The following is a 20,569-nucleotide window of genomic DNA, read 5'->3' as shown; positions in this document are numbered from 1 at the left end:
TAGCGCTCAAGCCGCGCCCCCCAGTTTCTTAAAGAGGCAACACCACAACAGAGCGTTAAGACGCAAGCAGGAGAGTCAGAATAAAAACGGCTCCAGCTTATGCTAAGTGAATAGTCCACAACGTAATTACATTAATTGAAACTGAGTCTGTTTATAAAGAGAACACATTGTGTCGTAGTCGAAGTTAATTAAGCTGTAATGCAACAAACGCAGACAAAAATAGACTGTATTCTGTTGTTTTATTCTGAATCCATCCAAACAACCATTTTCCAAAGTTTTTCTTTTTTTTTTCCTTTTTAATACAGATTTATCAAGGAAAGTACTAGTAAACCAGTAGCACTGGTTGCCAGTTTGGTGGTTTTCTACCACACAGCAGTGTATTTCCAATCATTCAAAGCTAATTTAAAACTGTCCTTCTACTTAATAGATTCATCTGCAGAATACAAAAGGAAGATTGTAGATAAACAAAAAATGAGTACACAGTTTTGATAATGTAGATTTCTAACACTAACATGAATACAATCTGTTTAAGACTGAATACAGGGATGGCTGTCCAGTGAGTGAAACATGTTACTGTACTTTGTAATTTTTTTTGTTCTGAAGGAATTTGTTACAATAAACTGGGAGTAGCCCGTGTGTGTGTGTTTGTGGAGTCTTGTGTGATCTTGGATAGGGCACTGAATGACCACTAGTGGTTGGGTATATTCTGTCATCCATCATCAAAAAAATCACCTAATTAGAATTGCTCTGCCTTTTTTAAAACCAGTCCTTTGCCAATAGTACCACTCTTGTACACTTTCAACAAACAAAGTCAGTGCTTGCTCTTAGCAGGCAACTCCTCACAACACCACATCACTTTTATGATCACTTTTCAGTAAACACATTTTTTTCTAGTACTATCTTCACACATGCCACATGCACCCATCTATTCCATGTTGTTAAATGCTATCAACTGAATGTCAGTTCATGGAAAACCTTAAGGTAGGACTTCTTAACTGTGTTCAGTTTTCAGTCAGGCACTGGTGCTGTTGTTGCAGTGTTGATGGCATTGCTTGTCTTCCTGAAGAAATACGTTTCTGCATTGATTATTTTCTTTCCACGATGTGTCCAAAATATGAATGTGTAATTTTGTTTTCATTTGAGCTTCCAAAGAAAACTTATAGTTGATCTCCTTCAGTAGTGATTGACTTTTAATTCAGAGCATAGAAGAAACAGTGCTCTTCTTTAGCATCATAGTTTAATAAAATTGATGTTTTTCTTATTTCGCATGTTTACTTCTCAACTCTGGCATCCATATAAAATCATCAAGGATACAATGATTTCAAGAAGGCATGCGGAAAGTATGCATTTTCACTGGATACTTGTGCTGAGTTTTAAACCATTGTTCTTTCTTCTTTTATTTAAACTGCTGATACTTGATCTAGCATATGTAAAAGGGTATGTGCAAACTTATTATATGTTCTAGTATACCCTAGTCCCAGTGAGTCCAACATATAATATATATGTCTGTAGACAGCCATGAAGGCATTTTGCTTAAAACTGGTTGGGAATAATTAGACCGCTCAGTGAGTGTCACATTTCTAAAGCAATCCAATGCCTCATGAAGGCGGTGCTCGCAGTAGAGTCAGTGATTTTAAGCTGCAAATTGTAATGGTGCTTTTGTTAATTTGGACCAACAGACAACAAACTTCTGTTTATGATAGACTGCCTACAATTGAAAAGTCTAAAAAGATCCATAGTAAACATATGAATGCTGTCAAATGGTAGAGAACAGAAATGTGTCTTCAGTCTAGTTTTAAACAGTTCAATTGAGGGTAACTCCTTAATGTAAGACTCTTATTTAGGCAGGTTTTGTTCTATGCTAAACATCTCATGTGTTTTAACCAATCAGAGTATGATATGTAAGCATTAATCAGCACGTTTGTGTAAATTCAGTTATCAATAAGTATAAGCTTCTGCTTTTGTTGTATGATCATTCTGTAGCAGACTGAAGGATGCTCAGTCTTCAAAATTGTGCTACAAGAGAATAAATGGTGCAGTTAATTACTTTCCTTCTGCCTCGAAGAGATTTTATCAACTTGTCCTACTGCAGGATAAGTCAGTCAGTCAGTGATTTTCCAACCCGCTATATCCTAACACAGGGGTCTGCTGGAGCCAATCCCAGCCAACACAGGGCGCAAGGCAGGAACAAATCCCGGGCAGGGCACACACACACTAAGCACACACTAGGGACAATTTAGGATCGCCAATGCCTTCAATCACATGCATGTCTTTGGACTGTGGGAGGAAACCGGAGCACTTGGAGGAAACGCACACAGACACGGGGAGAACATGCAAACTTCATGCAGGGAGGACCCAGGAAACGAACCCAGGTCTCCTTACTGCGAGGCAGCAGTGCTACCACTGAACCACCGTGCCACCCTTGAGGATAAGTTTCTTTCTTTAATTACGATGTTTGATTTATACCACAATCTGGCATCAGAAACATTGGGGGCCCCATGCTCTTGGGACTACCAGTCAGTGCCCATTGTGCCCATAATTTAAGATGGCCCTGTGTTTACCCCTCTTTTCTCTTTAGTAGCTGGGGTTATGGTTAAGAAAAAACAGTAGATATAAAGCTGCAATAAAGTACTTACATCTACTCCTGTTAAGGTATAACACTAAATGTTGAGATCCTCAGCACTCATTGTTAAAAAGACAAATGATTTTGTTTTTTTTTAAACAGTAAAGCTTTTTGAAATCCCGGAGATCTTCCTTCTTGAACTTGCATTTCAAATTACATTCTGATAGGATTTCACTTTTTCACAATATTTTATATTTCAAAATTATAACATGACATCTGATATATTTACTTAAATAAAAAAAAAAAAACAGTTCATGAAGATAATATGACTCTGGTGACCTTGAAGGCAGTCTGGTACAATGGTTAAGGAATTAGGTTTAAAAGAGAAATATTTCCCTTTGAAATGATGGCTCCACTAACCATGTAAGCTCACTAAGTAATTTATTTTCTTTGCTTCGGATATGTGTTGAATTAGCCATGTCATAAGCTCATTGCTGTTATGCTATAGGTACAGAGATTAAAGTTTTAGAAAGGTTATGGACCAAGAGATTAAAGTCAAACAACAAAGCAAAACCATAACTGTAAAGATCAAAATACTGCTTAACTTGGCTAGTCCACAACCCTCCATTTCTTTCTTTTTAGCCATTCTTTGGTGGATGTACTGCTATGTTTTCGGGGCATTGTCATGTGACAAGGTTCACTTTCAGTTGAGCTTCAATGTTCTCACAGGTGGTCTCACATTATACTCAAGCACGTTCTGGTATAATGAAGAATTCCTAGTGGACTCTATGATGGTGAGCAGCCCGGCTCTAAATCAGCAAAGCAGACCCAAACTATAACATTCCAGCACTATGCTTTGCAGTTGGTATCAGCTTATTCTGATCAAAATCTCTCTTTGGTTTTCAACAAACATGTGTTCTCATACTATGGCCAACTAACTGTATCTTTGCCTTGTCTGTCCAGAGCACATTGTTCCAGAAATCCTTATCTTTGTCTAAGTGTTAATAGGCAAACTTTAGTCTTGCCCTAATGTTCTTTCTGGATAGCAAAAGCTTCCTCCTAGCACACCTCCAATGTAGATCTAATTCTTGCAGTTTCTTTCTAAATGTAGACTCAAGCACTTTGATATCAACAGTGGCTTAAGCTACCTGTAGGTCCTGTGATAAAATTCTGGGGTTTTTTGAAACTTCTTTCAGCATCTTGCATTTTGCTCTCAGGGTAAACTTGTTGCAATGACCAGGCCTAGCCAAGTTGGCAGGTGTTTCAAATCATCTCCACATGTAGATGATTTTTTGGACAGTGAAATGATTGATTTCCAGTTGTTTGGAGATCTTTTTAAATCTCTTCTCATAGGCATCTTTAAGCTTCATTCCTTTTGACCTCGGCATGGTAATAACACACTTCAACAAAGAGTAAAACAAAGAGTAGGACAAACTAAATGCCTGAGAATTAAATTAAGACATGTTATTTTATTATGTAATGATGTTATCACCATGTGCACCTGATTTTAGATATTGTAGGTAGTGAGAAATGTAGTGTTGTACTTATCTGTTATCTTGCATTGCTTTGAGTTATATTGTTCTTTACCATGTAAATCACTTTGTTATGTTGGCCTTTATAAAATATTTATGTTATTGAACCCAATTCATTTATTCTAGCTACTTTGGCAAGACGTCAGAAAGCCAACAGGGCAAATTTATGGATTCATTCAGCCATACTCATTGTTCTAGGAGCACTAACCACCTCAATTAAAAAGTAAGTGTGTCTGTTTGCTTGGTTGCTATATCTCTTTCATTTGAACAAAGGGTTCATCACAGACATAGAAACAAAATGCATTGTGTTTGTCAGACCAGTAGACATTACCACTGCTTTTATGAATCCCATTCCAAATGATAAATAACAGAGACAAATACATTGCATTTTTCATTGTAATGGATGATGCATCACAAAAATTTGTTGTGATGCATTTCATTACTACAAATGTTTGTGATGTACCATCACTTGGAGTGACAAATGCAATGCATTTTATTACTATATGCATTACAAAATACATTCCAATACATGGTGCACTGCAAACGGTAATACACATGTCTACATTTATTAGTTAGATTTCAACCCATCTTAGACAGGTAGCACAGCTATTACTACATAAAATAATTCACTGAGTGACTGATTTCATTTTGGCAAAGATGCACTATAATATTAGAGTAAGTAACTAGGCTGCTTATAATAGCCTAACAAATAAGAAGCAGTGTATCTGTGTGTCTGAATGAATTACAGTACATCATCTTTTTGGAAGAAAATGGGGTGTTATAAAAATAAAATATGCTAACTAGTGTTCATTGTCTAAAAGTGTTTTCCAGCATAGCTTAGTACATGTCATCATTTAGACAGCCAGCTTGCAAAAGGGTGGACATGCCATTGTCTGTTGGATCAACAACAGAATAAAACTAACTGTTTAAGACTTCAGTAGTCTCATGTGCCAGGAAGTGCTGATTCTTTTCTTTAGTTTAAGGGCTGTTGACGCCATTAAGTTTTACCCGAAGCTGTTCACATACAGACCACTTGGAAAATGATTGTATATATCTGACAATGTTGCAAATCATAACAAAAATAATTAAGACCAATACTTCCTGTTTTTTTTCCTAGACAGTTGTAAAACCATTTCCTGCCATTAATAGAATGCCTCCAAATGGCCATTATGGTGTGCAGAGAGCAACACCCAGGACAGATTAAGTTTTACAAGGATCTACCACTGAGTGTGGGATGCCAAATAAACTTTACAGATTAGGGAAGACCTACTTTATGAAATAGCTCTTAGAGTTAATGATATGCATTCATTTTACAACCATTAATCCAGGTTGTATTATGTTGGGATAAACTCTGGCTGCCCATGAATATGAATTGGGGAACTGTGCCAAAACGTAGATGGAGCAACTTCTCCATCTATTTATTACAGATAAGCACTTAAAATATGTGGTCACCATGTTGATACCATACATGTTAGGAGGTTGTCCACAACATGTTTTTTGTAGTAGGTTTATAGTTTAGAGAGCCTAGTACTTTTTCCTTTCACCTTTTAAAATAATTAAGTTTACAATTTTAAAGTGAGAGACCTCATACATTCTAATTTATTTAAATCGATTGCAGGCTCCTTCTTTGTGGTCAGTTATTTGTTGCATAAATCAAAATTAACAGCATAAAATAAACTTTAATTGTTGACCATATTTCTCACAACCCACCCCAATAATTGCAAACAAACCCACCCATCCTTTTAGAAATGTGGGCTAAGGAGTTAAAAACGTTAAATTTAGTACAATTGGTAAAGTCAGGAGATGCAGAAGGAGACAAATCTGAATTGGAAGAGTAAATAGAGACACAGCAAGCTATCACTTTCACATACTTTTTAGTTTAGCTGAAGCATTTTTAATTTGTTAGTAAGGGCTGTTTACACAGTTCAAGGATCTAATTTGTTTCTATAAAAGGTTTTTAAGTCTTCTCTTTTTTGCACTATGGCATTCTGAGATCTTTAAAAGCATGTAGAGTTTCTTGTTCATTCTTTGTAACCAGTGGCATAGCTAGAGTTCGTGCTGCTCTGGGTGGGGCAGTGCTTCAATTTGCCACCCTCCAACATATCTGACTATGTTAACCTATTTAAATAGAAAATTAAAATGACTTATAGAGAAAAATTAAGGTAAATTTTGCATAGATTTATTCATATATAGAGGAACAGCAATAATTTTTCACATACAGTATAATTATTTATAAGCATCAACTAGACAAGAATATAGTATAGATGCTTTGATAAGCCGTGTTCGAAATTATTAGTTTAATATAATTACGCTGCAAAAACCAGAACCACTGTAGTGTACAAGTGATAGGTGAGGATGTTTTCTGCGCAGAGCAAGAACACATGCTGATTGATAACGAAACGAAATTATAAATTGTAAATTAGTTGTTTATCTTCCCAGAAATTATTATCGGTGTAATGTTTATGTTTATTTTTGTTATTGCCTCATAAATTTCAACTGCTGTGTCTGATGCCATCATAGAAGGACAGTCTGGAAATTATTTTTGAAGCATTTGTGGATAAAAATCTGAGAATTTTACTTTTTTCATTGATGAGTTATATTTTTCTGAACCCTGCTGCTTACAGACGAATTGTACTGAGCCTTTTGGCCAATAATGCTACCCCCAAAAATGTGCCGCCCGGGGTGGACTGGCCCCTCCGCCTGCCCCTAGCTACACCACTGTTTGTAACCACTGATGTTTTTCCTTTATCCCTTTCAAAAGAATAAAAACTGTTTGACATGCTGAACCAAAATTCTCATTTACATATCACATCAGTAGATCCTGCTGCACAGATCCTCACAATGATGTACATGTACATTTGCTTTTTATTTGTTTATTTTTACACTAATTGTCTTAGGTGACATTTTATGTGTTATAGGGAGCTGATCTGAGCCGATAAAGACCCAGAGGTGAAAAAAGCAGGAGGGGGACTGGTCATTTGTGCATTTATGTGACTGAGAAATGATGCGAAAATAGTGTATATTACAATTAAAGCTAAAATTTGTAATCCAAAAAATGCAATGAGAAGTAAAGCAAGATGAAGCCTTTTATTGGCTAACTGAACAGATTACAATATGCATGCTTTTGAGGTGACTCAGGCCCCTTCTTCATGCAGTTTGCAATAATAATATAATTGTAATTGATTACAATCTGCCTGAAGAAGGGGTCTGAGTCACCTCAAAAGCATGCATATTGTAATCTGTTCAGTTAGCCAGTAAAAGATGTAATTTTACTTGACTTCTCATTGGATCCATATTGGCTAACATGGTACAAGACCCTACCAGTAATCCAAACTTTGAAATACTGGTTGTAGGAAATTGTCTACATTATCAACCTAGGAAGGTAAGTTACGTCATCCTTATTAATATTTATATTCCTTCCTCTGCAAATGGGGACTCAACAACATAAATAATTCACTTTTTTACCAACACTCTAATGGTGAATCATTCTGACACTTTCTGACTGATTCTGTAGTGGTTTTAAATATGTGACATTGGAAAGAACAATGACAAACATCCATCAGTATGAGTCGTCATGTTTTTACTCAAAAAAAAACAAGCTTAACCTCCTTTATGCAAATGTAAAGATACCTGTGGCTCCATTAGGCAGATCTGATCACAGTCTGTCTGTCTTACCCCCAAATACAAGACAGCTGTTTCCACCAGGAGAAAGTAAAAAAAGTAGAACTTGGAGTCTGAAAAGGTTCTGAATGACATAAGAAAGGGCTGAGAAGGCTCATATTAGAAGATTGCATTCCTTTAATATGGATTGTGACATTTTTTAAAAGTCCTATAGCTCTGATAGTCCAAGTGATTTTCTATGCTGTAGTGTGCTGGGCTGGTAACATCACTTCAAGAGAGGCCCACCGAATCAACAAACTAATTAAAAGTGCTCTGGACTCCCTGGAGGTAGTAGAGTAGGAGAGAATTAAAATAAACCTGAGTACCATTATAAACACTGTGGCCCATCATCTCTCTGACACACTGAGGACTTTCGTCCAACAAATTATTCATCAGAAGTGTCAGGAAATGCTACTGGGGCTCCTTTAGACTAACAGTAATACACCTGCATGATGCCTCACTCAGGCTACTCTCTTAGCATTATCCATGCCAGAGGGCTTCTTTCTTCATTTGTATAAATCTTTTTTGTGTATTTAAGGGGGGGTTGTTTTATTTTTTTTATTATGTTATAATATTTCTGTATTCCTTGAGCTTCTCTAAATTTCTTCTTGGGACAAATACAGCATTTTTCATTTATCTATCTATAATTCAAATTAATGTGTATAATGGATTATTTAAAACAGGGGCACTCAGCTCCAGTCCTGGAGCTCTGCAGTAGGTACAGTTTTTACTTTAACCAAATGTTTAATTAGAAACTTTTTAATTACTACTACGCAATATGAATTTTTTTAACCTCAGTTTTAATTAACTTTCTTTAACAGTTCAGAATCCGTAATTGCTTATTTTAGTTTTAAACAACTACTTTCAGTTTTTAATTGTCTGTTTTCTTAACCAGCCGTCAGTTAATAATGAGATGCAAATGACAAAGGAGCCACCACCTCTCCAGCTGACATGCTTCCATTTAAACCTGTGTATATACACGCTAAAGTATGTGTTAATACAATGTTTTGAAATAAATGACACAGAAGGGAAGGACCAAGAGGTTCAAATCTGTTCCGGACCACAAAACATATAGATAATGTTAGAAAACAAATCATCTACAATGCAATAAGGATTTGTCTTGGAAGAATGAAAGCAATAACAAACCATATAATTAAATATCAAGTTTCATTATCTGGTAAGCCTTGTTTCTAATTACAAAAATGGTTGAAATGAAAACCTGTAGGAACTGCAACCTTTCAGGAGTGGAATTGAGTATCCCTGATTTTGAATAACATATAAACTAACTTTTGGAGTTTATTCTGATATTTTGATGTGTGTTATAAAGTAAAATATATTTTTAACAAAACAAACAGTGGAAACTGAAACGATTATACGTTTATGCTGAGGGTTCCTAAAATGATATATTCAGCTGACAGTAATTGGCTCAACTGTCTAGCAATGCCACAAAAAAAAAAAAATCCATGCTCACAGTTTGTCTTATTAATCCATGCCATGCATTCTGTAAAAATATAACTTAATTTTGTTCTGCATTAAAAGAATATTATTTTGATGGGTAGCATATTGGTGCTGCTGCCTCATGGATCCAGTGTTCAGCATTTGAACCCAACACTCATTAACCATCATACGATAAACCAGTGAGTATATCGTGGAGAAGAAGCAGGCTTTTACACCATCACATACACATATTTAGATTTAGAATTTAAAATTATGACCTTCAAAAATTACTGCATACAAAATTTGTTCTTTAAAATTTTGATCTCTTGTGTTTCAATCTTTGAGTAAATTACACTTAAATTCATAGACTGTGTATTTCTTTTTTTTTACCACCATTAGTGTAACAGATGAATAAAGATAAAATAAATACAGTTGTTAGTTTTTTTTTAACTTATGTTTTGTTGATTACTTTACCTCAAAAGAGAAAGAAAAAAATTAATTGTGTCTCATGTGCAATACAGATTAAATGGTAGGGAAAGAACAGCATTTTTCAGTGGAGAGATTTGAAGAAATAAGCCTAAAGCTGAAAAGGCAAAGTCTTAGATGGAATGAAACCTAGAGTCATTTTCTAATCCATCATTTTTTTTAAATACACTTGCAAAAACAATGAATCATGGTAATATATTGCATTAGCTAACCTTGATTTATGCACTAAAGTAACAAACCACATGGTCTGGAATCTGTTGCTCCACTATAAATGACCATTTAACAGAAAGCCATAAACCTCAAGTAATTGCTGGCAAATGTTTATGTCAATTTTAGATTTTCAGGTGCACATTGTATATTTACATATTTTTCCTCCTTTTCCATCCTAATGTGCAACTAGCTTTTGAGAGGGAAAGTTTTTGAAAGAGCCAGGATACTGAGATCACTTAAAAAACAAATCAATTTTTCAACTTATCTTTTTGATTTCTCCAGCTTCATTATAAAAAGTCATTGTCACAAACAGAAATACAGTCAATAGTCAAAAACTGAAAGCAGCTGATAAGATTTTTTTTGCCATAAAATCATGTAGGGGCAAAATCCTGAAGAGTTTCACATTAATAATTATGAGATGTCTAGAAACAGCAGAAATAAAAAGAAAAAAAGATTAGCCAGAGCAATACACAAGAAGTGAACTTACATAGCCCAAATGCCTCAAATGCAAGAGACTTGGAAGAATAACCTTAAGTGAAGCTCAACATCTACTTAAGGAATGTAGAGCCCCAATCATCACATGACTATCCCTTTAACCCCATTATCAGTTTTGAAAAGTGAATAGAACAGTGGGCTCAGGCATCTCTCTACTTCATAATAACATAATAAACATTTTCACTTATACAGTAAAACTGGTGGTTTTTTACATGCAAAGAGATATGGCCAACAATTACAACATTTATTCATAGTTCACATTTTCATGTAAGAAGTATAGCTCAAAGTGATTTATAAGAAATAAAAGAGAGAATCATAATGACAAAGAAAAATAATAAAAACAAATTTATGCAATGCAAATAAACAAATAAGTAATTGACATTGAAGTCTGTGAGCAGGGCCTAAATTAGTATTAACTAAACTCAGTTTTTAAGTTTCTGATGTTTATAATGGTAGATGACTTTGTCCGATGCTTTGGTCAGATGAAGAGAGGAAAACAAAAAGTCCAGCTGAGAGTAAATAAACCTCTAGGGGGTTCCAGAGCCAAAAGACCATTCACTCCCGACTTGGCATTCTACAAAACATAAATGTTTTAAAGTAATTCATCATTGTTGTGATGCACATACTAGAAAATTTGAAGCTGGGGTATCCACATTCCTTCCAACATCAGCGCCAGTTACAGAGTACTTTCGTCAAAGGGCAGTGGCAGAAGATGCCCCGCAGAAAACTGTAGCAGAAAACAGAGAATAGTAGAGTTTAGTAAGTGCAAAGTATATGATATTGCAGTACATATTGAAACTGGCACAAAAAAGGAATTATGAGATATCAAAATTTAAAAAGCGTGTGTTTCTGTAAGTTCTTTTAAAGGTTCTCCATATTAAGAACACAAAACATCAATGGGAAGGATGAATATATGGGTACATTTTACTGACTCGAATTGAGACAGTGAATTTTTTATGAAAAAGAAACCCAAATTCATAAAAGTAGTTGAGTTCAAAACTGAGAGTCACTAGATTCTATCAATAAATTCAAAATGAGAACAAAATCAAAGGTCAGTGATAAAAGAAAAAAAGATTTGAGAACCAGGAAATCAAAAATAACAGTCTTGAAAGTTGCAAAACAAGATACATTTATTACCCACAAACTTGGATACAAAATGGCCAACAAGATGACCTTTTAACCTCTCACCAATCAACCTCTCAAAATTATGACCCCACAGGTCATGCCACTAGCAGCCAGGATCCAGTTTGACAATGGAATCTACAAAATGGCAGTAAGCAAGAAAAAAGAAAATTGGTGTTGAGGCCAAACACACATAAATTTCTCATAAAACCCGAAATCTGACTTCATAATTAGAATCCCTTAATTTCATAATGTCAGAAGAGATGTATAATTAGCCACTTTTTATTCAGGATAAAGCATAAGAGGTTCAAGAAAACTACCAATCATAACAGAACATAAAGCACCAAAGGAACTGTTTTATCTTGGTAGAGTAATATATATTGCTCTACTGTCCCCTATTGTATTATTAATATGTAGCCTTAGAATACCTAATCTCACAGACTTACCACTGTATATAACTTATCCCCACCTTCCCTTCTATATCTATAACCTTAGGCAATTAGATGTAGTAAAAAGACAAGCAGGAGTTAAGTTACACATAAAATAATGTATTACTGATAATATTCATAAATAATAACAAAATGCAAAGTACATTTGAATATTGGCAACCATACAACCTGATAAAATGGTGATGTGTAATTCAGGTGGCACACAGACTTGCAGTTACTTCAAATGTCTCTAGTTAAGGCATCGTTGGTGCTCAGCTTTCAGTCACATGTCTGTTCAATATGGCTGCTGAGCTGTGCTCTTCAATGTGTTGTCTTCATCATCATATGTGGGTCAGTCAGAGAGAGAATGTGGTTGAGCAAGTACATTTATAGATGTTCTCTCCAATTCCTAGAACCAATAGGACATCATGGTACTTGAAGGCCTCTGAGACTAGCCAATTCCAAACAGCCATACCTCAGACCAATGGGTGAAATAGAACATCTTATCTCCTGCCCAACCCCAAGACCATATATTACACTAACCTGGCTTTGTGTGGGAGATCAAACTGGTTTAAGACACATCCCCCCAAATCCTGTCATAAAATTACAAAGAGACAGTCGTAAAAAGGGGGATGGGGGAAGGCAAACATGAATACCTCTCACCACTTGGTTTGCCTAAATTATAAATAAAGACATACAAAACATTTATCAAGTTATATGCAAAATCCTCACATCACAACAGGAACAGACATAGTTCAAAATAAACTGTACTTGACAATTGAGGTGTCCTATAGATTTATTATATTTTTCTAACTGATGGTGTGGTTTTTCCACTTTCCCACCTCCAGATATACTTTTGTCATTCTTTCTAGATCCTGCCCAATCTTAATGTTGCCAGTAAGTTTTTATCTCAGTTCATCTTTTTATCCTCATCCCATGGCCCCATGACAAAAAAATAGTTTTTGAAATTCATAAAAGTTTTACTTCTTTGGCAAGGTGCAGGTCTACAGTGTCTCTAGACCATGAGGAACATGAACACTTCATGGTAGTCCCTGAGAGCCCTAATTCCTTTATTCTGATGTGCCAGTAAAGGGTCAAGTCACCAAGACAGTGTCTGTGTTGTTTGCATGCTGAATAAGGCAACAGGGCTCCAAGACCTTTTCTGAAACAGTCAGCTTTTCATAAATAAGATCTTTAATGCAGGGAATACTTTTTCTCACATTGGTCCACAAGGTAGTTCCTTATAGAATAATAAAATCATTTTGGTTAGAAAATGAAAATATTGAATTAATCATCATTAGATTTAGAAACATAATCATTGCACAGTTATTAAAGGATAATGGTGGGATTTAGATTAGATTAGATAGAACTTTATCTCTCCCCGGTGGAAAATTTGGCTTTTCACAGAAGCTCTTTAAATACATAAATACACATGAAAAGCATCGATGCTAATATGTGTAAAAAGCATTTCCTCTACATTTTATATAAACAAGGCACATACTCAAATCTATATAAGTTAGTCAAGAGTAATTTTGACTTTTACATGTGTTTTTAATTTTTTTTATTGTGGATAAGTAGCAATTTCTAGTTTATTTGACACATCTGGGGCACTTAAGGCTCAAGTAAAACTTGTGTGAACATGTATATGTGTTAAATGTAAATATTTGTGATGTTCTTATGACATTTGAATATTTTATCACTCTTTTATCACCCAATATGAAAGGGTTGAATTCCTGGCCAGGTCAGCATCTTCACATTTCTCTGTCTGGTTTTCTGCTGTATGTTTACTACTGTATATGCATGATATGTTAATTGACATCTTTTGATGAGTCCAGTATGAATGATTCTTAGTGTTTGAGTCTTGTGATCAAATCGGAAGCTGTCCTGAGTTGATTGTACAGTATATAGGGTTCAAATGCAAATTGTAAATATTCTGTCAAACATACAGCTATCAGCAGTGTGTCTGTTTGCGGAGAGAGTGTTGACCTTGTTGAGAGGTTTACATACCTTGGCAGTGACATTCATGTCTCTGGTGACTCTTCCTATGAAGTCAGTAGACGGAATGGGAGAGCATGGGGGGTCATGAGGTCGCTGGAAAGGAGTGTGTGGCGCTCCCAATATCTATGCAAATGGACGAAGGTCCAAATCTTTAGAGTCCTGGTGCTTCATGTCTTGCTATATGATTGCGAGACATGGACGCTATCCAGTGACCTGAGACAATGACTGAACTCCTTTGGTACTGCGTCTCTCCGGAAAATCCTTGGGTACCATATGACGCGTTTCCCTGAGGGTGATGCTTGTAAGATCCTAATTGTTGGGGACCCGAGTGGCTGGACCAGGCCAAGGGGCCCCCCATGTAACACCTGGCTGTGGCAGATAGAGGGTCATTTCCAGAGGGTGGGACTGGACTGTGTGTCTGCCTGGGCGGTTGCAAACTAGGATCCCGAGTTGTTTCATTGTGTAGTGGGTGTGGCAACGCACTGTACCAGTGTATGCTCCCCAACTTGACTTGTCTTGTCAAACAGATTTTGATTTCAAATAACAAAGATCAAAATGGGTTTTTCTTTAAGAGTCAAACAAAACTAGGATAACCATGTGTAAGCAAAGTTCGATTCATCACAATTAAGATTGTTAAAACATTTTAAGAACAAATCTAAACTTTAAGTTGAAACAGAACAAAAGTCAAAATCAAAATGCTTCCTTAAATTGTTTCTTAGTTTGTCTCAAGAGGATATTCTATTAATAGTTTAAAGTTCAGATGTTGTTAAATTTGAACAGCCATTTTATACATCACTACCATCATATGCCATAGATCACATGGCACATTACCCACATTTCAAACAACTGTACAGCATCATAACCAACAGACCCACAAAATAGTGGAACCTGTGAAATCTAGATACACAAAATGGTGGCAGCCATGCAGAAAAACTTCACAAACTAGCAACAGAATGACATAATCAAAGAACTATATAATAATTAGCAACCATTTTAAAAAATAATAACATATTACAAATATAAACAAATGATAAAAATAAATTGTAATCACATTGTGACAGAATACTTCTGCTAAATGCTACAGGAATAGCCTCTGGTTCCCTGAACAGACTAAGAAGGCTAAAACAATGTAAAGAGAAATACAAAAGGCATATGGAGAAATTAAATGTGCATTGTATTCTGTACTTAAAATTGTTACAATACAATATTAAACCATTAAACTTGAGGATAATAAAAAACCTGCACTGAATGTTTACACTCTAATGTACAAATATTTCTTGACCTATAACTCTTTATGTGTTTTTCTTGTATGCAACTCATAGCACTTTTAAGGCAGCTTTGAGAGAGTTTGTTAAAACAAAACTTTCACTTATATTGTAATGTATTCATATTTCATAATCATATTATTTCTTTTAGTATGCAAGGAATTTTGCATTGTTTGTGTTTGTCAAGAAAACAGATTTATATAAGGGTCACTATAGAAACTCCCTGGTATTGGCTGCCTTTCATTGTCAACACACAATTCTTAGAGTCTCATTTAGCATGCCTGCAGGACTACTCTCATTTTCTGGAGCTTTTCTTACCTCACTGAATATTTTTTAACATTTTTGAATATTTAAAATGTTAATTTAATTTTCGCTGCTGAGTGTTTTGCAGACTGAATGACCGCAGCACAATGCATAAAATTAGAAGCGTGCTTTAAGGCAGATCTCATACAAGTAAACTCAAGAAGAAAACTGCTTACATATACAGATCTCACAGTCAAGACCTGATAACTTCTCTTTTTGCATCTTATCAAGAGAGTTCCTGTGACGATGCGGGTTCGCTGCATGCTCCCATCGTCTGTCCGGGAGCCCTTGAACCCTGCACCGTCAGTAATGTTACCGATGAGCTTGGCAGTGAGGCACAACAAATGTTGCAAGGGGATGGTGCAAAAGTGCAAGTGCTTTTATTAAAAATAACAACCAAACAGTGTCCCAATTAAATAAATAAAAGCACTAAAACAAATCCCACAATAAAACCAACCCAGGCCCCCCCCCTTTGTATAAACAGGACATTAAAAGAATAAGAACTTTAAAATGACAATAAAACAATCAATAAATAACTGTCCATTAAAAAGCTCTGTCCTTTACAAATGTCCTCCTCTGGCTTGAGTGTTTGGGTTCTTTAAAAACGTCTGGCACCAATCCCGTTTGCTGCTCTGTCTCCTCTTGTGTCCACACTGCCAGCTCATCCTACCGCTTGCACCAAATGTGATCATGCGGGTTCTACTCCATGCTGCAGTCTTGCATCTGGGAGCCCTTGAACCCATCACCATCGATAATGTTACCAATGAGCTCGGCAGTGAGGCACAACAATGAAGCAAGGGGATGGTGCAAAAAGTGCCAAGTGCTTTTATTTAATAATAATAATAATAATACATTTTATTTATAGGCGCCTTTCAAACACTCAAGGACACCGTACACTTTACACAACACCCAACACACAATACAGTACAGTGTTTACATAGAGAAGGCAAGTTTAAAAAGATGAGTTTTAACTGAAGACTTAAACAGAGAGAATGAATTAATGTTTCTAATCTCAGGAGGCAGTGCATTCCAAAGTCGGGGGGCAGAACGACTGAAAGCTCTGTTCCCCATTGTGGAAAGACGAGCGGAAGGAACAGTCAATTTAATTGAGGAGGATGATCTAAGAGTACGGGAAGGGGTGACGATGTGGAGAAGGTTAGACAGGTATGGGGGGGCTAAATCATGAATAGCTTTAAAGGTTAGCAGAAGGATTTTAAACTCGATGCGGAACTTGACAGGGAGCCAGTGAAGTTGATGCAGAACAGGAGTGATGTGGTGAGTAGAAGGAGATCTCGTGATAATACGGGCGGCTGAGTTCTGGACTAATTGAAGTTTGTGAAGAGTTTTTGAGGGAGACCAAAAAGAAGAGAGTTACAATAGTCAAGGCGAGAGGTGACAAGGCTATGAACAAGAACTGCAGCAGAGTGAGGGGTGAGAGAGGGGCGAGACGGTTGATATTACGTAGGTGGAAGTAGGCAGATCGTGTAATAGTATTGATGTGTGAAAGAAAGGAGAGGTTATTATCCAAGATGACACCAAGACTTTTAGCCTGAGAAGAGGGGGATAGAGTACAGTTATCAATTATAATAGGGAAGTTATGGGATTTGGATAATGTGGATTTTGTACCAATAAGAAGGATCTCTGTTTTATCACTGTTGAGTTTAAGAAAATTAAATGTAAACCAGTTTTTGATTTCGCCAGACAGTCAGTAAGGGTGGTAGGTGGGAGGGTGATTGTGGGTGAAGTTGAAAAATAAAGCTGGGTGTCATCTGCATAACAGTGGAAATGGATATTATATTTCCTGAAAATATTGCCCAGAGGAAGGAGATAGATGGTGAACAGAAGGGGGCCCAGGACAGAGCCTTGAGGCACTCCTGAGGTAACGGATACAGAGTGAGATGAAAATGATTTGAGCTGTATGAATTGGGAGCGGCCAGAAAGGTAGGATGTGAACCAGTTATAGACATTGTGGGTGACACCAATGGAAGATAGTCTATTGAAAAGAATGGAATGAGAAATGGAGTCAAAAGCCGCACTCAAATCAAGTAGTATGAGGATAGAGAGTAAGCCGGAGTCTGCTGCCATGAGAAGATCGTTAGTTATTTTGATTAATGCAGTTTCTGTACTATGGAGTGGGCGGAAACCAGACTGGAATTGTTCATACAGGTTATTCAGGGATAAGTGAGAGTGGAGCTGTTTGGCTACCACTTTTTCTAGGATTTTGGATAAGAAAGGTAGGTTAGAGATCGGACGCAGGTTGTTAAAATTAGATGGATCGGCGCAGATTTTTTTTAAAATTGGGGTTACTACAGCAGTTTTGAATGAAGCAGGAACAATTCCAGTTGAAAGAGAAGAATGGATAATAGCAGATATAATATGGAGCAGAGATGGAAGGCAGGCTTTGACAAGTGATGTAGGTAAGGGGTCAAGCAGACAGGTGGATGACTTAGAATGAAGGATTATATCTGATATTTCTAAGGTGGAGGGAAGTTGAAAGAAAGAAAAAGGGTGAGTAGATGGGAAGAATTCAGAAGGAGTAGTGTGAGCGGATTGCAAAGCAAGGTAGTGGTGGATACTCTCGATTTAAAACCAACAACAAAAAGAAACAGTGTTCAAATAAATAGTGCAGTGTTTCAAAAAGTCTTCATTAAATAAATAATCCATAAAAACAGAAGTGAATTGGAGGTTCAATCCAATAGAATCAATTATTTTAAAAACAACTAGGTTAAAACAATGCTGGAAACAATCTCTTTAAAAACAAAGCCTGGTGTCTTCTTTTTATCTGGCGGCTCCCCTGCTTCTCCTATTGGGTTTTGCAACAGGAGAGTCGCCTTACCTGCAGCTAACCTTCTTTCCACTCAACTGGTCGGGAGGCTTCCAGATCCCTGGCTTCAGTTCCGCTCCTTCCAGACCGAGACTTAGGTTCCCCAACGGCCAGGACTCTCACGCTGGGGAATACATCTCCCAAGCGTCCCAACTACTACTGCCTTCTTGGCCTTACGCGGCCAGCCATCCTTCTTCCGGTCACTCCTGCTCCTCCATAAAATGCTCAGCAGGAGCTACCACTACCTACGGCCCTCAGGTGTCAGCCAAACACCCCGTTAGAGCTCAACTGTCCAGCTGCCTCTTGTTCATTTTATACTTGTGTCCTAGCCTATTTCTGGGTGTTTGGGGAGCTGGAGAACCTCCTGTTGGCCACAGTCTTCTTCTTCTTCTTCTTCTTCTTCTTCTTCTTCTTTCAGCTGCTCCCATTAGGGGTTGCCACAGTGGATCATCTTCTTCCATAACTTTGTGTCCTCTGCATCTTGTTCTGTTGCACCCATCACCTGCATGTCCTCTTTCACCACATCCATAAACCTTCACTTAGGCCTTCCTCTTTTCCTCTTTCCTGGCAGCTCTACCCTTAGCATCCTTCTCCCAATATACCCAAGATCTCTCCTCTGCACATTTCCAAACCAATGCAATCTCGCCTCTCTGACCTTGTCTCCCAACCGGCCAACTTGAGCTGACCCTCTAATGTACTCATTTCTAATCATATCCATCCTCGTCACACCCAGTGCAAATCTTAGCATTTTTAACTCTGCCACCTTCAGCTCAGTCTCCTGGTTTCTGTTCAGTGTCACCGTCTCCAACCCATATAACATAGCTGGCCTCACTACTGTCTTGTAGATCTTCCCTTTCACTCTTGCTGGTACCTGCCTGTCACACATTACTCCTGACACTCTTCTCCACCCATTCCACCCTGCCAGCACTCTCTTCTTCACCTCTCTTCCACAATCCCCATTACTCTGTATTGTTGATCCCAAGTATTTAAACTCATCCACCTTTGCTAACTGTACTCCCTGCATCCTCCCCATTCCACTGACCTCCCTCTCATTTACACACATTTACATGTATTCTGTCTAGTTCCTACTGACCTTCATTCCACTGCTCTCTAGAGCATATCTCCACCTCTGTAGGGTCTCCTCAACTTGCTCCCTACTATTGCTACAGATCACAATGTCATCAGCAAACATCATAGTCCACGGGGACTCCTGTCTAATCTCCTCTGTCAACCTGTCCATCACCATTGCAAATAAGAAAGGGCTCAGAGCTGAACCCTGATGTAATCCCACCTCCATGTTGAATGCAACTGTCACTCCTACCAAAGACCTTACCACTGTCACACTTCCCTCGTGCATATCCTGTACAACTGTTATGTACTTCTCTGCCACTTCCAACTTCCTCATACAATACCACAGATCCTTTCAAGGCACCCTGTAATATGCTTTCTCCAGGTCCACAAAAACGCAACGCAACTCCTTCTGGCCTTCTCTAAACTTCTCCATCAACATCCTCAGAGCAAACATTGCATCTGTGGTGCCCTTTCTTGGCATGAAACCATACTGCTGCTCACTAATCATCCCCTCACTTCTTAACCTAGCTTCTACTACTGTTTCCCTTAACTTCATGCTGTGGCTCATCAATTTTATTCTCCTGTAGTTACTGCAGTCCTGTACATCCCCCTTATTCTTAAATATCGACACCAGTACACTTCTTCTCCACTCCTCAAGCACCCTCTCACTTTCCAAGATTTCATTAAACAATCTGGTTAAAAACTCCACTGCCATCTCTCCTAAACACCTCCATGCTTCCACATATATGTCATCTGGACTAATGGCCTTTCCATTTTTCATCCTCTTCATAGCAGTCCTTACTTCCTCCTTGGTAATCCTCTGCACTTCTTGATTCACTATCTCCACATCATCCAACCTCTTCTCTCTCTCGTTCTCTTCATTCATCAGCCTCTCAAAGTACTCTTTCCATCTGCTCAACACACTCTCCTCGCTTGTGAGTACGTTTCCATCTTTATCCTTTATCACCCTAACCTGCTGCACATCTTTCCCAGCTCTGTCTCTCTGTCTAGCCAATCGGTACAGGTCCTTTTCTCCTTCTTTAGTGTCCAGCCTCTCATACAACTCATCATATGCTTTTTCTTTAGCCTTCGCCATCTCTCTCTTCACCTTGCACCTTATCTCCTTGTACTCTTGTCTACTTTCTGCATCTCTTTGACTATCCAACTTCTTCTTT

This window comes from Polypterus senegalus, chromosome 4 (genome assembly GCF_016835505.1).
Source record: "Polypterus senegalus isolate Bchr_013 chromosome 4, ASM1683550v1, whole genome shotgun sequence".
Classification (NCBI taxonomy): domain Eukaryota; kingdom Metazoa; phylum Chordata; class Cladistia; order Polypteriformes; family Polypteridae; genus Polypterus; species Polypterus senegalus.
Note: the sequence above shows the minus strand (reverse complement) of the source record.